We start from the raw sequence: 22,212 nt of genomic DNA on the forward strand, positions 1-22,212 counted from the left end.
GACCTCTGAGCACTGCTTTTGCTGTGTCTCAAAAGTCCTAATGGGAAGTTTTTCATTCTCATTGGATTCTATGAATTTCTTTATTCAGTCCTTGATGGAATATAACCCAGTCATTTTTGAGCAGGGTATTGTTCAGTTTCCAAGTGTTTAATTTTTTCCCCCTGCTTTTTCTGTTATTGATTTCTACTTTTATGACCTTATGTTCAGAGAAGATGCTTTGTAATATTTTGATGCTTTGGATTCTGCTAAGGCTTTACTTTATGACCTAAAATGTGGTCTCTTCTACAGAATCCTCCATGTGTGTTGGAAAAGAAAGTATACTTGGTTGCTGTTGGGTGGAGTGTTCCGTATATGTCTATGAGGTCAAGTTGGTTGTTTGTGGCATTTAAATCTTCCGTGTCTTTACTGAGCTTCTTTCTGGATGTTCTGTCCTCCACCGAAAGCAGTGTGTTGAAGTCTCCTACTATAATTGTGGAGCTGTCTATCTCACTTTTCAGTGTTGTTAGAGTTTGTTTCATGTATCTTGCAGCCCTGTCATTGGGTGGGTAAATATTTAATATGTTTATATCCTCCTGGTATATTGTCCCTTTAATCATTATATAGTGTCATTCCTTATCCTTTGTGGTGGATTTAACTTTAAAGAGTATTTTGTTAGAAATTAGTATTGCCACTCCTGCTCTTTTTTGATTGTTGTTTGCTTGATATATTTTTTTTTCATCCTTTGAGTTTCAGTTTGTTTGAGTCTCTAAGTCTAAGCTGTGTCTCTTGTAGGCAGCATATAGATGGATCATGTTTTTTTTTTCATCCATTCTGCCGCTCTCTGTCTCTTTATTGGTGCATTTAGCCCATTTACATTCAGCATAATTACGGATAGGTATGAGTTTAGTGCTGTCATTTTGATGTCTTTTTTTGTGTGTTGTTGACAGTTTCTTTTTCCCACTTAATTTTTTGTGCTGAGTAGTCTATCTTTATATATTGTCTTTTCCTCTTATTCGTTGTTGTTTTTTTTTCTGCTGAGTCGCTATTTTTTTCTTGTATTTTATTTTGATGAGTAGGATTGTTAGTCTCCTTTGTGGTTATCTTAATATTTGCCCCTATTTTTCTAAGTTTAAACCTAACTTTTATTTCTTTATATCGCCTTGTCTTCCTCTCCATGTGAAAGATCTATGACTACGTTTCTCAGTCCCTCTTTATTGTTTTAATGTTGTCTTCTTTTACATAATGATATCATTGTTTCCCTGTTTTGAGTGTTTTTTTAATCTCAATTTATTTTTGTGATTTCCCTATCTGGATTGATATCTGTTTGTCCTGTCCAGTGTTTTAGTCTTGGGTTGATATCTGATGTTATTGATTTTCTAACCAGAGAACTCCCTTTAGTATTTCTTGTCGTTTGGTTTGGTTTTTATGAATTCCCTAAACTTCTGTTTATCTAGAAACATCCTACTTTCACGTTTATATTTGAGAGACAGTTTTGCTGGATCTAAGATTCTTGGCTGGCAATTTTTTTCCTTCAGTGCTTATTAGAAATCATCCCACTGCCTTCTTGCCTGCATGGTTTCTTCTGAGTAGTCCGAGTTTATTCTTATTGACTCTCCTTTGTAGGTGACTTTTTGTTTATCCCTAGCTGCTCTTAAAATTCTCTATTTATCTTTGGTTTTGGCAAGTGTGATTATAATATGTCTTGGTGACTTTCTTATAAGATCTACCTTAGGTGGAGTTCGATGAGAATCCTGGATTGATATCTTCTCATCTTTCATGATATCGGGGAAGTTTTCTGCCAAAAAATCTTCAAGAATTCCGTCTGTATTTTCTGTTATCCCTCCCTGTTCTGGTACTCCAGTCACTCATAGGTTATTTCTCTTGGTAGAGTCCCATATGATTCTTAGAGTTTCTTCATTTTTTTCAAATTCTTTTATCTAATTTTTCTTCAAATACATCAGTGCCAAGTGCTTTATATTCGAACTCACCAATTCTGCCTTCCACTTGCTCAATTCTGCTCCTCTGACTTTCTATTGAGTTGTTTAATTCTGTAATTTTATTGTTAATCTTCTGAATTTCTGATTGCTGTCTCTCTATATATTCTTGTGGCTTATTAAATTTTTCATTATGTTCTTGAATAACCTTTTTAATTTCTTCAATTACTTTATCTCTGTGTTCTTTGGCTTGTTCTGTGTTGCCTGATCTCCTTCCTTACGTCTTGAAGAGTTCTGTATCTTAATCTTTTGTATTCTGCATCCAGTAATTCCAGGAATGCACCTTCATCCAGAAAAGCTCTTGATTCTTTGTTTTGATAGCTTGTTGAAACAATCGTTGTGTGCTTGTTTATGTTATTTGATATTGACTGTTGTCTCTGAGTCATGTATAAGTTATTGTGTTAGTTTATTTTATGTTTGCTTACTATATCCTAGCTTCTTGCTTTGTTTTGTTTTAGATATGTCCAAATAGGTTGCTTGAGTGAGCTAGCTTAATTGTTTTTGCCTTTGAAGCTCTAACATTCTGTCACCAGATGGCTACAGCTGTTACCAGGTATATGAGCCTAGGAGTCCATTCACTTTTCTTGTATGGATTCAGCTCAGGTGTCCAGGTAGTTGGTCATCAAGTGTGTGGTACAGGCTCTGTCCTACAGTCTTAGAGGGGCACGGGTGATTGGTGTAGGTACCAGTATCTGGTTACATCAGAGGGTCACACTCTGAACAAGGCAGGGAGCTGACAACCATCCCCTGAGTGTCTGTGAGGAATGCGTGTTCCTGTTCCCTAGAGTGCACAAGTGGGTGGGTTCTGCAGATGGACCTTGGGCACCCAGTGTTTCTGTTTGTAAGGACTGGGAGGTACCAGTTATCCTTAGACCCCTGTCGCAGGTGGCTGGGTGACCTGAGTGGAGCTACCAGTCCTTAGGCCCCTGATGTGGGTAGGTGAGGACCCTGTTTAATAGGCAAAGCAGTGTCAAACATCCAACACCCACATCTCCACCACATAGCTGAAACAGTTGCAGTCTGACAACAAGGGCCTATTCTCTTGAAATAGGCCCACACAGGTCCATGCAGAGGGGAAAGCTATTCAAAGTTCACGGACCATTTATGTCTGGAGAGGAGCTGCTTCTGTCCTGAGCTCCCCAGGTTAGTGGAGCTGGCAGATTATCTTTTCCCTCGTTGTGAATTTATTCCTTTTCCAATGCTGGGAGAATGGTTCAGAGTAGGTAACAGGATCTATCTCAGGCCCAGGGAAACTGACAGCCACTGAAGCTGACTTTGGGGCTGGCAGCACGGTAAAATATATGCAAGTACTTAGTTTTTGCCTGAGAGTGCCATTCTTCTCTGGTTCTGGAGGTGTGAGTAGGCTGTGCGGCTGGCGCTTTCTCCCTGAGGAAACTGTGGCCGAATGCTACCACCGGCCTGCCACAGCCACTCGGGGGAATGGTGCCTGAGGGGTCCTGGTGATTCAGGTCTGGAAACTCTTCTCCACTTCTAAACCATCTCTCCCTCTCCCTGCCACTCAGTTGGTTTTCTAACTTTGTCTTGGATGCTCAGGGCTTCTAGCTTTTCATAAGTATAATCATTTCACTTGTTTTTTGGGGTCTTTTTTGTAAAAGCGTTCACCAGAAGCATCTGACTACTTCACCATCTTGGCCCTGCCTCCTAATTACAGGTTTATTTGTTCAGAAATCATAAATAAAATATAAAAGTGAACATGATCGTAAAATACAATTAATATAGTTGTGTGCTATTGAGTCGATTCCAACTCCATAGGGTTTCCTAGCCTGTGATCTTCATGGGAGCAGATTGCCTGGTCTTTACTCTCACAAAGCAACTGGTGGGTTTGAAGAGCTGACCTTTTCGTTAGCAGTGAAATGCTTTACCACTGTGCCACCAAAGCTCCTTCAATTAATATTAGGGCCAAATAGATAAATAAAAACTAGGAGATACTATGTAAAACAATATTATAACAAAAAATATTCACCTTCTCAATATTGAATCTTATTTTTCTTTCAGATAGGTGTAAATCATAAAATGTGATAAAACTAAATGTGAGACTCAGATAAATTTAGAAAATAAAATTAAATGCTCACTGAAAAATTTGTATTTCTTAGTTAACTTCCCAGCCATGGAAACCTTAGGAAAGGATACATGTAGGAAGGTAGAAGTAATAAATCCTCATGGCAGAAGGCCAAAGACCTCAAGTAGTTGATGTGTCTCTATCTGAACCCCAAACTCAAGAGACTTATTAAACTGATCCAACTCTAAGGAGAATTATTCTGCTGCTTGGAAAATTCTGTTGCATTTTCTGTAAGAAACATACGTTTTTAAAATGAATCAAATGGATTCTTGTATGCTTTCTTCAGTAGGTGATATCATGGCTGGTTCTTGATGGCACAAAGGGAAATTCTTCCTTCAGGAGATGTCCATATGGGCACAGGATCCTAATGAAAACTGTTGTTATTACATGCCCTTGAGTTGATTTTTGACTCATAGTGACTCCATGTGACAGAGTAGAACTACCCTATAGAGTTTTCTAGGCTGTATCTTTATGGAAGTAGATCACCATGTGGATCTTTCTGCTGTGGGGGTGGCTTGGTGGGTTCAAACCATCAACCTTTCAGTTACCAGCTGAGTTTATAACTGTTGGGCCTCTAGGGCTCCTTAATGAAAACTACCTCAAGCAAAAAGGTTGCAAGATTGAAACAGGACTTTGCATTAATACTTACTTGCATGCATATGTGTGTGCACACACAAACACATCTACACAGATAACCCTGAAACTTGCTTTTATGCCTAGGTGGCACATCCAAACAAAGCTTTGGCCTAGTGCTTGTACACCTAACTCCTGAGTCACACCAACATAATAACTTCTGAGATTTCGATGCCTGCAAGCAATCACAGATTTATACTACTGCCTAAAATTCATCCACTAGTTGACTAACGCATCTCTTCCTTTCATATTTATACTTTCTTGAACTGTCCAATGCATGTCCTGGGCCAGTCTGAGTGGGAGATTTCCATTTCTGAAATGACTAAACTGATCCAAACAGGTGAGAATCACTAGAGTTAGTGAATATAGATCCCCATGTCACCTCACCAGCTACAGCACCAGCATCTAAATTTTCTTGGCTATACGTGGGGGCCTAATGCCACAGCCCTGATTCCCTTGGCAGTGATTAACAACGATCTATAATAAACCAAAACCACTTCTATCGAGTTGATTTCCTATTCATAGCGACCCTATAGGACAAAGCAGAACTGCCCCATAGGGTTTCCAAGGCTGTAAATCTTTCTGGAAGCAGACTGCCACATCTTTATCCTGCGGCATGGTTGGTGGATTTGAACCATTGACCTTTTGGTTGGCAGTTGACCACTTTAACCACTGGGCAACCAGGGTTCCTTATGATCTATAATGAATCAAAAAACCAAACTCGTTGCTGATGAGTTGATTCTGACTCAGAGTGACTGTATAGGACAGAGTAGAACTGCCCCATAGGGTTTCCAAGGAGCAGCTGGTGGATTGGAACTGCCTACCTTTTGGTTAACAGCTGAGTGCTTAACCACTGTGCCACCAGGACTCCATGGCCTGTAAGAGTAAGCTTCAAATATTCCTATGCATATGATTCACCTGGGAGGTCTTGTTAACATGCAAAATATGATTGAGCAGGCCTAGGGCAGACCATTATTAACTTTTTAACAAGCTCCCAGGTGATATCTCCACTACTGGTCTGAGGATCATACTTTGAATAGCAAAGGTAGCAGACCCTGAGAATTTCCTTGGCACAGCTGAAATTTTACCTGCAACAACTACCTATAGTATTCTGTTTGTAACACATATTCTTTTGATTACTGATCATGAAAAATATTTGTTGAGCACTTACTTTGTGCTAGGCAATATAATACTCTTCACACATAGTACTATCTTATTTATTTCTTACAAGACGTCAGTAAATGAGGTATTAAAAATGACTTTCAATTTATAAATGAGAACCCTGAGACTCAGAGAAAATACTCAGGCGGATTCAAAGGTAATACATTCTCTTGTTTAAATGACAGGTTATTAGGATGCCTTTACCTTCCAAAGACTCAGAGAAGATGTGTCAACTGACAGTGTCTGGCAAGTGGGAATAGTTAAAAAATGGAAGTCCCCCCATGGACAAGAAATGAAAATAAGCAAATTTTTATGTACTTACACTTATCTATGAATGACAATTTAAAGCAGATTCAGTGAGTATTGGTTTTATAGGATACTTTTATTACTGTCTGAAATCCTAGTGCTAGGGAATTCATCCAATGCTTAGGTTTATTATTTGGGAATAAAATATAATGAGAGAAGATTAACAAAATGATGGAAATTAGAGATGATCTTAAAATTTGTTTTAAAAAAGACCCACTGTACACCTGGAAAATTTATCTGAAATTGTCAACTCAGAGACACATTTTGATAAGTCCATTAAAAATTAAAGACGAAGAAAAAAAATTCTTTGGTCTCCAGACACAACAGCCCCCCTCCAACAAAGAAACAAAAATGGCAACAACAAAAAAGAAAGTTTGGCATTATACTTCTTGACTGCAACATATAGAACAAATAAAAGTAGAGCAATGTTTTTAAAAGAAACTCAAGGAAAGAAAGTATGATCTGAAATTTTATATCCAACTAGCTTGTTTTTCAACATCAAGGATATAGAAAATTAATGTTGAACAGTAAAGGCCTGGAATATTTTACCTGTCCACCTTTCCTGAGTAATCATGGTAAGGAACAAGTTTCATTCAAACAAAAGGTGACTGGGGAAACATTGGCAAAAGGACTGGTGGTGAATAATAAATATATTTGTTATCTAAGATTTAAAAATCTGAAACAAGGGTAGAAGAATATTAACCAAATATTATATGTTCTCACCAGGTGGAAAAAATGCAAATAAAAACGAAAGGAGAGAGAGGAAAAAGAAAAAGTAAAAATTAGTTCATTGATTGCCATATATGTAATAGGCAGAAATCAAAAGATATTTAAAACTGACAAGCAAAATAGAAGAAGGCTAAAATGATCAAAAGAAGAAATAAAGCTTATCATAAAAGGTGTTAATATAAAGATATCAAATAGAATAAAAACATGAGCCACCTGTTTGTGGTTCTCTAGAGAAGCAAAACCAGTGAAGTGTGTGCATATACATATATGTGTGTATATATGTATACACACACCCACATAGATCTCAAGGAAATGGCTAACATGGTTGTAGAGACTGGCAAGTCCCAAGTCTGTGGGTTGGGCATTGGGCTGGAGGCTTCTCCTGACTCACGTAGCTGTGGAGGTTGATGAAGCCAAGATTGGCAGTCAGATGGCAGGTCATTGGCTCACAGGCTGCAGAGGCCAACAAATTCCATGATCAGCCAGTAAGCTGTTAGCTCAAGTCCCAAGAACCAGAAGTCAGATGATGATGGGCTGTATGCAGGATCCAGAGCAAGAACCTGGAGCACCCATTTATATACTGGGGGCTGGCTACACCCCCAAGGAAACTCCCTTTCAACTGACTGGCTGCTCATAACAGATCTCATCACAGAGTTGACGCCATTATATCCCTGAAATTTTATATCCAACTAGCTTGTCTTTCAATATCAAATTACATCATAACTGCCAAAGCACTGAGACTCATGGCCCAGCCAAGTTGACACACAACCATCACAGTCCATCCTTGTCACCTTAGCACCTATACACATCTCCTTAAACCATACATATAGTCTTTAAATAAAGATAAAGTCATACTTGCACATCACATAATGCAACTAACACATGTACAACCCAAAATCTGCTAGCCCTGCTTACATCTTATATTTTATAAGAAAACAAAAACATTTGATGCACACATACAAGGAAGAAATACTCATAACAATCACAGCCCTCATTTCTACAACGGGTTACGTGGTCATGGCTGCTATTTAGAACTACCTTCTTCTACCACTCATTCCATATTCCCCTTACCCTCAGCAATGCCTCAGCTGGTCACGGTTCTTTGCCTGGTAGGGGACCCAAACCTTCATTCCTGAGGGGTCTGGGACATTAGTAGTCATATCAGTATTGGGTTGCTGTAGTTTTCCATTGACTTTAATCACAGGGCATGGTAGTGCTAAGAGACACCCTAAGGGATAGCCTGTATTCCAGACATACTCTTCTTTATCTCCATTATGAATATCAATCCAGCTTCCCCTTGGTAATCAGGATCAATCACACAAGCCAATATGGTTAACTCTCTTCTTTTCCTGTTGATCCAGAGGCATGAGGAGCCCAAAGTGGCCAGGTGGCATTCTGAACTTCCAGTTCAATGGAATCAGTGATATGTCTCTAGGTGGGAGCATTCCTCCCTTTGGAACTACGACCTCTAGACCTGCAGTGCATAGGGTCGTGGGGAGAGAAAACAAAAATCTTGTGAGTCACTATTAGGGTCACTAGGGGTAATAGTGAATGTTATCACTCCCATCTCCACTCCTTGAACCTTGGACCCATGAGTGCTGGTTATGGGAGAAACAATGCCATATATTGGACATGTTTAGAGCATATACAGCCTCCTGGAGAAGGCCGGAGAATATTGCCTCAATCCTTCAAGGTACTACCACATAGTTGGTGCCATAAAATTGTGTCATTAGATGGCCATTCTATTATCCTATCAAATCAGCCACTTCAGGATGGTGGAAACATGGCAAGACCAGTGAATTCTATGAGCATGGGCCCATTGCCATACTTTATCTGCTGTGGAGTGAATCCCTTATCAGAGGCAATGCTGTGTGGGATACCATGATGATGGATAGGGCATTCTGTGAGTTCATGGATAATAATTTTGGCAGAAGCATTGTGTGTAGGGAAGCCAAATCCATATCCAGAGTAAGTATTTATCCCAGTAAGAACAAAACACTACCCTTTCCATGATGGAAGCGCTCCAATACAATCAACCTGCCACCAGGTTGCTGAGTGATCTTCTCGAGGGATGGTGCCGTATCAGGGGCTCAGTGCTGGTCTCTGTTGCTGGTAGACTGGGCACTGAGCAGTGGCTGTATCCAAGTCAGCCCTGGTAAGTGGAAGTCCATGTTGCTGAACTCATGCATAACTTCCATCCCTGCCACCATGGCCACTTTGATCATGAACCCATCGGGGAATGACAAGAGTGGCTGGGAAAAGAGGATGACTGGTTTTCAAAGAACATGTCATCCTAACCACCTGACTATTAAAATCCTCCTCTGCCAAGGGCATGAGATACAAATATTTTCACTTCTGTGGCCCATTTGGAAAGGTCCATCCACATGCCTCTTCCCCATACCTCCTTGTTATCAATTTTCCAATTAAGTTCCTTTCAAGTCCTTGAACATCCTGCCAAACCACTGGCCACAGCTCATGAATCAGTATACAATTACACATGGCCATTTCTCCTTCCAAGCCCAGTGAACAACCAGGTGCATTGCTCAAAGTTCTGCCCATTGTGGGGATTTCCCTTCAACACTGTCCTTCAGGGAAGTCCCTGAAAGGGGTTGCAGTGCTGCCCTGTCTACTTTCCACTGCTGCCTGCATTATTATGCAGACTGATCTGTAAACCAGGCATGCATTTTCTTTTCCTCAGTCAGCTGATCATAAGGAACTCCCCATGTAGCCATAGGTGTAGGCTGGGACAGGGCAGGTAGCGTGACAGGAATGGCGACCATGGGCATTTGGGCTACTTCTTCATGCAACTTACTTGTGCCTTCAGGTCCTGCCTGGTGGGCCTGATCCTGTATATACCTGTCACGGATTGAACAGTGTCCCCATGATGCCCAGTATTGCGTGGTTGTCCACCATTTTGTGATCTGATGTGATTATCCCATGTACTGTAAATTCTAACCTCTTTGATGTTAATGAGGCAGGATCAGGGGCAGTTATGTTAATGAGACAGGATTCAACCTACTGGATTAGGATGTATCCTGAGTTAATCTCTTTTGAGATATAAAAGGGAGCATTGAGCAGAGAGGAGAGGGACCTCATATCACCAAGAAAGAAGAGCCAGGAGTGCAGAGTGTCCTTTGGACCCAGGATTCCTGAGCTAAGAACGTCCTAGATCGGGGAAAGATTGATGACAAGGACGTCACCCCATAGCCAACACAGAGAGAAAGCCTTCCCCTGGAGTTGGTGCCATGAATTCAGACTTCTAGCCTCCTAGTCTGTGAGAGAATAAATTTCTGTTTGTTAAAGCCATCAACTTGTGGTATTTCTATTACAGCAGCACTAACTAGGTAACTCAGACAATACCACTTCCATTTAATGATGGAGTGCTGTTGTGAATGTCCTATTTTAAGGCTCTGTAGGTCAGGCATTACTCAGTTCACAATGGGCATATTAAGCCACATGGTGACTTTGTGGCCATGGTTAAACATTCAGTCTCTACTAAGATCTAGTAACAAACCAAAAGCTGTTTCTCAAAAGGAGAGTAGTTACCTGCAGAGGATGGCAGGGCTTTGCTCCAAAATCCAAAGGATCTAGGCTGTCATTCACCAATAGGGGCCTGCCAAAGACTCCAAACAGCCTCTCCAGTGGCCACTGACACTGGATCAGCTGGATCAAATGGCCCAGGTGCCAGAGCAGCTTATAAGGCAGCCTGAACCTGTTACAGAGCCTTCTCTTGTTCTGGGCCCCACTCAAAACAAGCAGCTTTTCAAGTCACTTGATAAATAGGGCAGAGTAGCACACCCAAGTGAAGGATACGCTGCCTCCAAAATCCAAAGAAGCCCACCAGGCATTGTACTTCCTTTTTAGTTGTAGGAGGGGCCAGATGCAAGAATTGATCCTTCACTTTACAAGGAATATCTGTGTATGCACCACACCACTGAACCCCTAGAAATTTCACTGAGGTAGAAGGTGCCTGAATTTTTGCTGGGTTCATTTCCCACCATTTAGTATGCAAATATCTTACCAATAAATCTAGAGTCATTGATACTTCTTTCTTACTATGTCCAGTCAGCATAATATCATCAATGTAATGGACCATGTGATGTCTTGTGGAAGGGAAAGGTGGTCAAGGTCCCTGCTAATTAAATTATGACATAGAGTTGGAGAGTTAATATACTTTGAGGTAGGACAATGAAGGTGTATTGCTGGCCTTGCCAGCTGAGGTAAACTGCTTTTGGTGGTCCTTTGAAACAGGTATAGAGAAAAAGGCATTACCCAGGTACCAAGAGATGTATTAATTTCCTAAAGTAATGAAACCACATCTGGAACAGCAGCTGCAATTACAGTCACCACCTGGTTAAGTTTTATATAATCCACTGTCATTTTCCAAGATCTATCCATTTTTTCCACAAGTCAAATAGGTGAGTTCAATGGGGATGGGGTGGGAGTCACCACCCATGAATCCTTCAAGTCTTTGATGGTGGCAGTAATTTCTGCAATTCCTCCAGGGATGTGATAGTGCTTTTGGCTTACTATTTTCCTAGGTATGGGCAGTTCTAATGGTGTCCACTTGGTTTTCTGTACCATAATAGCCCTTACTCCACATGGCAGGGATCCATTGTAGGGGTTCTGCCAGTTGCTGAGTATATCTATTCCAATAATGCATTCTGAACTGGGGAAATCACTACAGGATGGGTATGGTGGCCCACTGTGAGATGGACATACACTAAGACTGTTAATAACTTGACCTCCATATGCCCCCACTCTGGGTGGTGGGCCACAGTGATGTTTTGTGTGCCCTGGAATTAGTGTCAGTTCAGAGCCAGTGTCCAATAATCCCCCAAAAGTCTAATTATTTCCTTTTACCCAATGAACAGTCACTCTCATAAAAGGCTATAGATTCCTTTGGGGAAGGCTGGGAGAAAGATTAACAGTATACATTTTTGGAAGTGTAGTGGGGTCCTTCCTCATGGGCACCTGGCTTCCTCTTCATTCAAAAAGTTGTAAGTCTATAAACTTGATCAAGTCTGGGAACTGACTGAAGGTCTGTGACTCTCTGTTCTGGTGATTCAACTTAGACTGCCGTTTCCTTCACCTAGAATTCTTCTTCTTACAGGAAATATCTCCAATAGACTGTCTATGCCTCTTCCAATGCCAGCTTCCCTAGACTCTCCTCTTAGGAAAGAGGAGTAGGTTCATTTGAGACACCCTAGCTTCTCTAAAAAGCCCTAAGGGGATAATCTGGTGTTTGAAGAGGAGTTTTAGCTCCAGAAACCAAAACCAGGAGAGAGGAGTGAGAATGAGAGAGAAAGAGAGACAGTGAAGTGAGGGAATGTATATTTTTGAGCAAAAAATTTGTTATTGGTGAAGAGGTAGGCACTTTATTATGATCATTTTTTTAGTTTCATTTTCGTAAATATTATACATATACATAGTTTAACACTCTGAAAGTCCTAGAAGGCTTAAAATAAAAAATAGAAGTTCCCTTTCCTACCTTACCTCTGATTCCTTCTCCTCACAATCAATTACTTTAACACTTAAAACCCACTACTGGAGAATAGATTCTGACTCATTGCGACCCTATAGGACAGAGTAGAACTGCCCCATGGAGTTTCCAAGGAGCACCTGGTGGATTCAAACTGCCGACCTCTTGGTTAGGAGCCGTAGCACTTAACCACTATGCCACCAGGGTTTCCACCTATAGCTGTTTCTTTAGTATTTACCTCCGTAAAAACAGCATGCTTATTTTGTTATTTCTTTTTAATTTTTTCATTGCGGTTTCAGCGAAAGTTTACAGCTCAAGTTAGTTTCTCATACAAAAATTGATACACACATTGTTATATGACCCTGGTTGTTCTCCCTGTAATGTGACAGCACACTTCTCCTTTCTACCCTGCATTTCCGGTGTCCATTCAACCGGCTCCTGTACCCCTCTGCCTTCTCATCTCGCCTGCGGACAGGAGCTGCCCGTTTAGTCTCATGCATCTACTTGAGCTAAGAAGCACATTCTTCACCAGTATCATTTTATGTCTTATAGTCCAGTCTAATCTTTGTCTCAAGAGCTGGCTTTGGAAATGGTTTTAGTTTTGGGCTAACAGAGAGTCCAGGGGCCATGTCCTCCTGGGTCCCTCCAGTCTCAGTCAGACCATTAAGTCTCCTCTTTTTACTAGAATTTGAATTCTGCACTCCTTTTTTCTCCTGCTCCATCAGGGGCTCTCTTATGTGTTCCCTGTCAGGGTGCTCATACTGTTATTCCTTGATCAAAAATTTTTAAGTCGTTTTTATATGCTATCTACTGATTTTTTTTTTTAATATGGAAGCTGATCATTTAGGTTTCCTACACGTACCCCCAATACACATTCAGACATATAAAATTTTCTTTTCCTGATCTCATTATTATGATTTTTAAGATGCATGTTTCTGTTTACATTATTATTAATATAATTAATAACTGAAGTACACAGGGAATACAGTTCTTGTATAAGTTTTTTTTCCTCCTTAGAGTTAATAATTGCCTTTTTTTTTTTCTTGCTTGGTTTTTATATACCTTAACTTTCCACCAGAAATGAGGATTATGTTTCAAACAAGCGTCTGTATTTTCTTTGTATTAGAATTTCCTTCTGGCGCGCCCTATCCCCTTGATTCAATCTAGACTCCTGGTGCTCCAGGGCTCTCCACAGCTGACACTGCTCACCGTTAATCAAGGAATTTCCTCGCCCCCTTGCAGCCTACACCCTCTCCTGTATTGTATCTCTTTGTATCAGCTTCTTAGTTGGAGCCCATGTTTCTCTATTTTTGGATTGTTCCCTCATTTTGGTGGTGCTTATCTTCAGATACCTTCCTGCGAAAGATTTACTAGGAGGTAAATCTTTTTTTAAATCTTTAGAAGTATTTGAAAGTGTTAAATAGCTTTTTTTTTTTTTAATCCCAAAACATTTTTTATTTATTTGAGTGTAGAATTCTGAGTTGGAGAAATTCGACAGGGAAGTCTGTCCCTAAACAAATTCCATACCTACATGCAAAATCTCTAAATACTTTTTATTGCCTCATTTTTAAATCTGAATGGATGAGACAATCTGGGTATAGGGAATGTGTAGTACTGTCAGACACAAATAGGAGAAGTTCACTGGGGTCAGCATGTAGTCTTTCATTTTGTTCAGTATGTAGCCTTTCATTTAAATCACTCTGCCCACTGCTATGCCTACAGTCTCCAGAATTTTCCTGGTTTAACTCCACCAGGGAGTAAACCTTCAATTTTATTATGGATTGGTAAAGTAGCGCCTGGATGGACAGGTTGAGAAAGGAAATCCAGGAGTCCTGTATACTCCTCCTATGCCTTTTCTTCTATGCTTATCCCAATTTAGAGAAGCCCATGATACCTCTAATTCTTGACACTATCTGGGTTCTGCAGTGAAAATCACCTTGATTCCTGTCTTCATCTAGAAGTTATTAGTTTTATTCCATCTGCTTATTCAACGGCAATGGGTTTGTTTTTTGCTTAGTCAGTATTCATCCAACTGCTTTAAATGTGTCGTTACTATCTCTACTGTGCTACTGTTCTCTCTTCTTCTTTCTATGTTCATGCTGTTTTTATTCTCTTACTGACGTGTTAGTGGGGTACTGTGAAGAAATGTTGGTAAATGCAGGTATGTCATCTGATATATTTAACCAGAAAGCCCAAAGGAAATATTTACATATAATCTGTAATTCTCTTTGTGTCTATTAGTAGAAAGATAAAGGCCACTTTAGTTTGTCTCAGGAATGGCTGGCTTCAACTACACTGGTGTTAACCATAGGGTCTTCTATCTGCTGGGCGTTCCAGGCCGAGAAGACTTACACATGTGGATTTGCATCCCCTTCTTCATCTCCTATGTCTTCGTTCTCCTTGGGAATGGTCTGCTCATTTTCATTATCCTCACCAAGAGCAGCCTCCACGAACCTATGTATGTTTTCCTCTGTATGCTGGCTGGAGCTGACATTGTCTTTGCTACCTCCACAGAGCCCAAGGCATTGGCCATTTTCTGGTGCAATTGTAGAGAAATTTCTCTTAATGGCTGCATTGCCCAGCTCTACTTCCAGCATTCCTCCTTCAGCTCTGAGTCAGGCATCTTGCTGATTATGGCATTTGACCGCTACATTGCAATATGTTACCCACTGAGATATACTTCGATTCTTACCCACTCCCTGATTGGGAAAATTGGTGTGGCTGTTTTTTTGAGAGCACATTGTACAATTTTCCCCATGATATTTCTTCTGAAGAGGCTGACTTTTTGCATAACATCCTTCCACATACATTCTGTGAACACATTGGCTTGGCCAAGTATGCCTGTGATGACATCCACATAAATATCTGGTATGGGTTTTTTGTCTTAATGTCCACAATGATCTTAGATGTTGTCCTCATTTTTGTTTCCTATGTTCTGATTCTCCATGGTGTCTTTCACATTCCTTCCCAAGATGCTCGCAACAAAGCTCTCAATACATGCGGCTCCCATGTCTGTGTCGTTATTTTCTTTTATGTGCCTGGAATCTTCTCAGGTCTCACACAGCGCTTTGGACACCACATACCACATGTCCACATCTTGCTGGTCAATGTCACCATGCTTGCTCCACCTGTGCTGAATCCCATCATTTACGGGGTCAAGACTAAGCAGATATGAGACCAAGTGGTCTATGTGTTTTTTCCAAAGCAGAAATGACTGGGGATGGCAGAGACGATTTCTCAGAAATTTTGGCCCTCCATGAGTTATATTTTGGTAACTGAACAGAAAAATAAAAACTGAGTCACTAGGAAAAATAGCTGTTTGACTTCTGGACCTTTGGAGCAACTTACCTGAGGTTGTGGGACTTGCCTCTCTAATAATCTGAAAGTAGGAGTCATGTCTAACTCTATAAACAACCGAGTTTTGAGTATAGTCAATGTAATCCTGAGTTTTGTTCAGGTAATTATTAAGTTTTCTGCTTTGAGTTATGTGAAGCCTTGCGATGTCTAACCATATCTCTGGACACCCACTTAAAACTTTCATATACTTTCTGAAGGTATGATGGGTGTTAAGAGAACATGGGGAGTGGTGCTCCTCTTTACTTTTGGTTTGTTATTTCTCAAAATCATCTCCCTCAACATGGTACAGATACTGTTAGTGATCTGTTTTCAGACCTCCTTTCCAGAAATCATTTGAAAGATGTGGTGAATCCCATGTAAGGCTGTTTACTACAGATTAGTAAGTAAGCACAAGTAAGCCTGTGCTTACCTTGCTTATTGGATAATCTAACCTTGTTTATCACTATTGATGTTAACCGTGATCACCTGATTGAGGTGATACTCATTCTTTCAGTTTTTAATATTTAAGTTTTTTAATCATTAATGATATAAATATTGTGCTAGGGACACTTTTGTGCATAAGATTTGCCTCTTTGGGGGAGAAAGGAATTACGTTTTGCATGATCTTTACCTTAAGCAGAATTACTTTAAGAAGGTCAGGGGTATGAAAATTTTAGGCTCCCCCTGCCCACTGGAAAATTGCATCTAGAAAAGTTACTACGAATTTTTACTCTTGTCAGAAATGCATAAAAGTGCCAAACTTACAGTTCTCTTATTAGCGTTTAGTAATAGCTCCATTAAAAAAAAATTTCCATGTGATAAGGTAAAAATCACTTTCTCATTTTCCTTCAGTTTGAATTTATTTCATAAACAGATATATTGACCAGATTTCACTGTGCTTATTGGATATTGGAGCCCCGATGGCCCAGTGGTTAAGTGCTATAGCTGCTAACCAAAAAGTCGGCAGTTTGAATCCACCAGCCACTCACTGGAAAACTTACAGGGCAGTTCTATTCTCTCCTACAAGGTTGCTAAGTAATGATCGACTTGATGGCAACTGCAACGGGTTTATTGGATATTGTATTTCTTTGTGGATTAACAGTAACAACCATTTGTTGGACATGGGCAAAGCTTTTTATGTACCTAATCTCATTTAATCTTCATATCAGATCCATTGTTTTTATTCTCATTTTACAGACATGGAATTTGAGGTTCAGAGATAATACATAACTTCCCCCAAGGGAGTAATATTTATTGCCATTATTTTCTCAGGATTTAAAATTTCTAGAATTTTCTTTGGTTTGTTGTTCAGCTTTTGTTTTATTTAAGAGAATATAACAAATATTTTCAAAGCTATCAGTCTTTTCCTTTGTGAGTTTTGCTGTTTTAAACTTTGAGGATTTTCTTCGATGTATGATTTAATTATTATTTACTTTAGTTTTCTTCTAGTTCTTCTTACGGTATTTATTTTTAATATTTCAAAACGTATGTTGATGAATAAACAAGCTAAGTGAAATAAAGAAGATAAATTTCAGTGACCAATGGTCCTTGTGGTACATCCCCAAGGTGGAATATTTAGTTACCCATTTTTTTTTTCAGGAAATTTTTATAGAGTACTTATTAACTATGTGTGTTAAGAAGCCCTGGTAGTACAGTGGTTAAGTGCTCAGCTGCTAACTGCAAGGTTGGTGGTTCAAACCCATGAGTCACTCTGAGGGAGAAAGATGTGGCAGCCTGCTTCTGCAAAGATTTACAGCCTTGGAAACCCTGTGGAGCAGTTCTACTCTGTCCTATAGGGTCATTATGAGTTGGAATCGACTTGATGGCAAAGGATTTTTTTTAACTATGTGTGTTAGACTGGAGCAGGACATTTATTACCGTGGACAATTTCTAAAAATTAAATAAATAAAAGCATGCTACATTACAGTATGATCTTAATGATATGTTGTTGATCTTGTTAGTTGCTGTCGAGTTGGTTCTGACTCATGGCAACCTTATGTCTAACAAAATGTGATGTTTCCTGGTTCTGTAACACCTTCAGGATATTTGGTATGTTTGGAGAAGAAATACATTCAGAATGTTCCTTAGAAGCAAGGATGATGTGACTTTGACTCACTTACGTTGGACACACCATCAGCAAAGACTAATTGCTAGAAAAGGACATCATGTTTGGGAAAGTCGAGGGCCAATGAAAATGAAGGAAATTCAGTTAATTGGCCTAATAATGTGTTTAATGTTTCTGTTCTACCTCCTAGTTCATTGTGTAGTGCCTGGGGTCTTTAAAGCTTGCACGATGCCACCCAAGGCATGACAACTGGTCTCTATTTGCCTAGAGCAACAGAGGAAGAAGGAAAGTTAGGAATAGGAGGAGGATATGGAATATGTGGCTAATTGCCTCCATGAACAACTGCCTCCTTTGCCATGAGGCCAGAAGAACTAGATGGTGCCCAGATACTACTACTGAACATTTTCATCAAAGATTCTGAAGAAGAATCCTGATCAAAAGTGGGAAAATGTAGAACAGAATTGCAATGGAATGCAGGCTTTCTGGGGCCGTGAGGGCTGGATGAACCCCGAAAACTATTGCCCTGAGATAATCTTTAAAACATAAACCAGAAATATCCCCTGAAGTCTTCTTAAAAATAAATAGTTTAGCTTAACTAGTAAAAAATGCCTGCGTTGAGCATTATGCTTTTTTAAGATCTATATCTATGTGGAATTGAAGTGACAAGAGCAACTCAAAAGATTAAATAGGAATCTTAGGGGGCAGTGAGTTTAGCTTAATGGGGGAGAAACAACTCAGAAAAAGAGAGTCAGAATGGTTACATGACTCAAAGAACGCAATCAACGTCACTGAATTGTACATGTAGAAACCGTTGAATTGGTGTATGTTTTGCTGTGTATATTCTCAACCATAACAACCAAATAAAATTAAAAAAAAAGAAAATGAGGAAATTCTCACAAAGAAGGATTGGCACAATAGCTGCAAAAATGGACTCAAACATACCAAACTCAACTATAGAAAAACCTCTATATAAATAATAAAAAAAAATAGGGCAGAAAAAAGCTTGTTAAGTTATTAACGAAAATGCTACCACTGAAAATCCCTAGACGGTGGAATCAACATTAGTTTTATATACAAAGCAACATAAATACTTTTAAGTGGACTTGATTTTGTCTAACATTTTATCATGGTATCTTCAACATAGCACTTAATACATGTTGGTTGAATGGGTGGTGAATGAATAAATGAATGGGTGAGAGAATCTATAGGATCCCAGCTTCGAAAGTGCTTCTATATCTTCTAGGAGTCATGGTTGAAGTTCAGATGGAGCAAGATCTGGGGCCTTGCTTAGGGTCCCTAAGCACATTCTCATTCTTTACCCTGACCTCTCACCTTGAAAACCTCTCTCCAGTCCCTCTTCTGGCCCAAGCTCATGGAGCTTCTCAGGCATACTTTTTGCAGTAGGCTCTAGGCATCCAGGTAGGAAAAGAGTTAAGGGTTTAACAGTTATGTTACTGACAGGAGAGACGATCGCAGGGGAGAAGAAAGTCAAAAGAGTAAGTCCAAGTCCATGGTCCTTGACGATGATCAGGAAAAGAAAAATTTGCCCCATAGTTTCTCCTTCAACCTGGTCCACTGGCCACAGCACACAGGCTACTGGTTGTGGGAACACCCTGAGATTGAGGTAGGGGCACCGCTTCAGACTGGGGTTCCTGATGGCTGTGACGGACAGTTTGGGGTGAAGACAGTCATGAGGTTGGTACCAGGATAGACTGGACCCTTCTGCCTATGGGCATAAACATTAGGGTTCTGAGTGTGGGGATAGAGGAGGTGGGGGAAACACTGAGTTTATTGACAAAGGACATGTGAAACAATGATGGATTGCCTTCCTCATTTGTTCACACTAAAGAGGTTATGTTTTGGAATTTTCCATCCTGTGCAGTCAGAGTCAGGGAGGATAGAAAAAAATGTTTCTGCAGAAGCTAGGTGACACAGTGGAAGTATTAGTGGAATGGAATGAGAGAGAGGCAAGACAACTTGCTTCTAGACTTCCTTAACTCACTTCTTCTGTGACCTTGGAAAAATTGCTTTTCCTTCTGAAGTCTTTGTAAATAATAAGCTGCATGAAAAGATTATTGTAAAGCAAGGGTTGGCAAACCGGCCAGAGTGAATATTTCAGGCTTCGAAAATAGTCTCTTGTTCCAACTACTCAACTATGCCCCCTGCCAAACAGCCATAGACAATATGTAAATGAATGGGTATGGCTGTATTCCAATAACATTTTATTTACAGAAGCAGACAGCAGTCAGGCTTTGGCCCATAGGCAGTAGTTTACTGACCTCTGTCCCAAGCAGTACTGGCATTTATGTGTTTGACTCAAGGTTAGTCTATCTCCTTTCAGATATCTTTGACTTCGATCACGTTCTTCCTTCCTCACATTTCTTTATTTGGTGTTATGGGTTTAATTGTGTGCCCGAAAAATGTGTGTCATTTTGGCAAGGCCATGATTCGCAATATTGTGTGATTATCCACCATTTTGCCATCTGATGTGATTTTCCTTTGTGTTGTAAATCCTACCTCTGCGATGTTAATGAAGTGGGATTAGAGGCACTTACGTTAATGAGGCAGAACTCAATCTACAAGATTAGGTTGTATCTTGAGGCAATCTCTTTTGAGATATAAAAATAGAAGTGAGCAGAGAGACAGGGAGACCTCATGCCACCAAGAAAGAAGACCAAGCAGGGAAGTGCATCCTTTGGACCCAGGGTCTCTGTGCTGAGAATCTCCAAGGCCAGGGGAAGATTGATAACAAGGACCTTCCCCCAGAGCTGATAGAGAAAGAAAGCCTTCCCCTACAGCTGGCACCCTGAATTTGCATTTCTAGCCTTCTAAACTGTGAGAGAATAAATTTCTCTTTGTTAAAATCATCCACTTGTAGTATTTCTGTCACAGAAGCACTAGAAAACTAAGACACTTGGCAAAGTCTTATTTGTTCTTCAAGGTTCAACTAAGGATGGCACCTTTAGGAAACCATTTCTTAGTTTTCAGGGAGTTGTCTATGTTTCCACAGCTCCTTGTGTTTACTTTTTCTTTACACTGTCTATATTATATAGATAGACATTATTGCTGAATTGTTTGTCTCCCTCCAAGTAGGCCATAGGTCCTCAAGAAGCCATGCCTGGAACATATGGTGTGTGCTCAGTAACCAAAACCCGTTGTCCTTGAGTTGATTCAAGACTCATAGTGACCCTACAGGACATAGTAGACTGCCCCATAGGGTTTCCATGACTGTAAATTTTTACAGAAGCAGACATCACATCTTTCTCCAGTGGAGTGGGCTGCTGGGTTCAAACTGCTGACCTTTTAGTTAACAGCCATTGCTTAACCACTGCATAGCCAGGGATAGAGGAAGTGGGTAAAATTCAGTGAAATTGGGTAATCAATTCAGTTACCATTTTTCCTTCTGAGATGCACTGTATATCACATTCCGGTGGTCAAAGTGGAAACTGAAGTGTAATTCACAGCTTTTAGCTTAGTAACTATTTGAAACTAAGATCTATGGCATTCTAGAGCTGGAAGGATGATCTAATTCATGTAATCATCTAATTACAGATGATCTAATTCGACCTCTCCTAAACTTTAGTCTTAAGGATGATGGAACTGCGTAATTTCATTGAGATCACATAGCTAGTAAACAGAACGGCAAGTAATTTTAACTCATTTTCTTGGCTTCCTAGCCAGGATTCTTTTCACTACTCCATGCAATGGAGAATGATCTGTTACTCCTTCCACTACTTCAACCCCATTCAGCTTCTTGGAGAGAGAAAGGAGAGGACCACCAAATGCTATATACCTCAATGCACAGGAGACCTCCCCTGGGCATGGCAACCCCTAACCACACTCTTACCAACCACTCACTCTTCATTCTGCTGGGCATCCGTGGCCTGGAAGATGAGCACACATGGGTCTCTCTCCCCTTCTTTATCTCCTACCTTTTTGCTCTCCTTGGGAATAGCCTCCTCGTCCTCACTGTATTCATTGAGCACAGTCTCCACAAACCCAAGTACCTCTTCCTCTGCATGATGGCTACAGTTGACTTCATCTTGTCCACTACCACTGTGCCCAAGGCCCTGATAATATTCTGGTTCCATGTAAGGGAGATCTCCCTTGATGGCTGTGTTACCCAAATCTTCTTCATTCATACCACCTTCATCACAGAATCAGGGGTTGTGTTAGCAATGACAGCTGACCACTATGTGGCCATCTACAACCCACTGCACTATACCACAGTGCTCAATAGTGTTGAAATCATTTTAGAGTTGGCTTGGCTGTGGTCCTGAGAAGCTGTGTTCCTGGCGAAGCTGCTGCCTTTTTGCCATAGCAATGTGAATGTGCTGCTGCATACTTGCTGTGAGCACACAGATGTTGCCATGTTTGCCTCTGCTGATATTCGTGTCAATGTTTGGTATGACTTGTCTGTCTTGCTCTCTACTATGGTGCTAAATGC

The 22,212-nt window shown here is 40.3% G+C and overlaps 1 pseudogene; it reads left to right on the forward strand.

Annotated features, from left to right (window-relative positions):
- The first annotated feature begins 13,097 nt into the window (after positions 1-13,097).
- Positions 13,098-18,349, forward strand: LOC135231720 (olfactory receptor 52B4-like; annotated as a pseudogene).
- Positions 18,350-22,212: the final 3,863 nt, after the last annotated feature.

This window comes from Loxodonta africana, chromosome 7 (assembly GCF_030014295.1).
Source record: "Loxodonta africana isolate mLoxAfr1 chromosome 7, mLoxAfr1.hap2, whole genome shotgun sequence".
Lineage (NCBI taxonomy): Eukaryota > Metazoa > Chordata > Mammalia > Proboscidea > Elephantidae > Loxodonta > Loxodonta africana.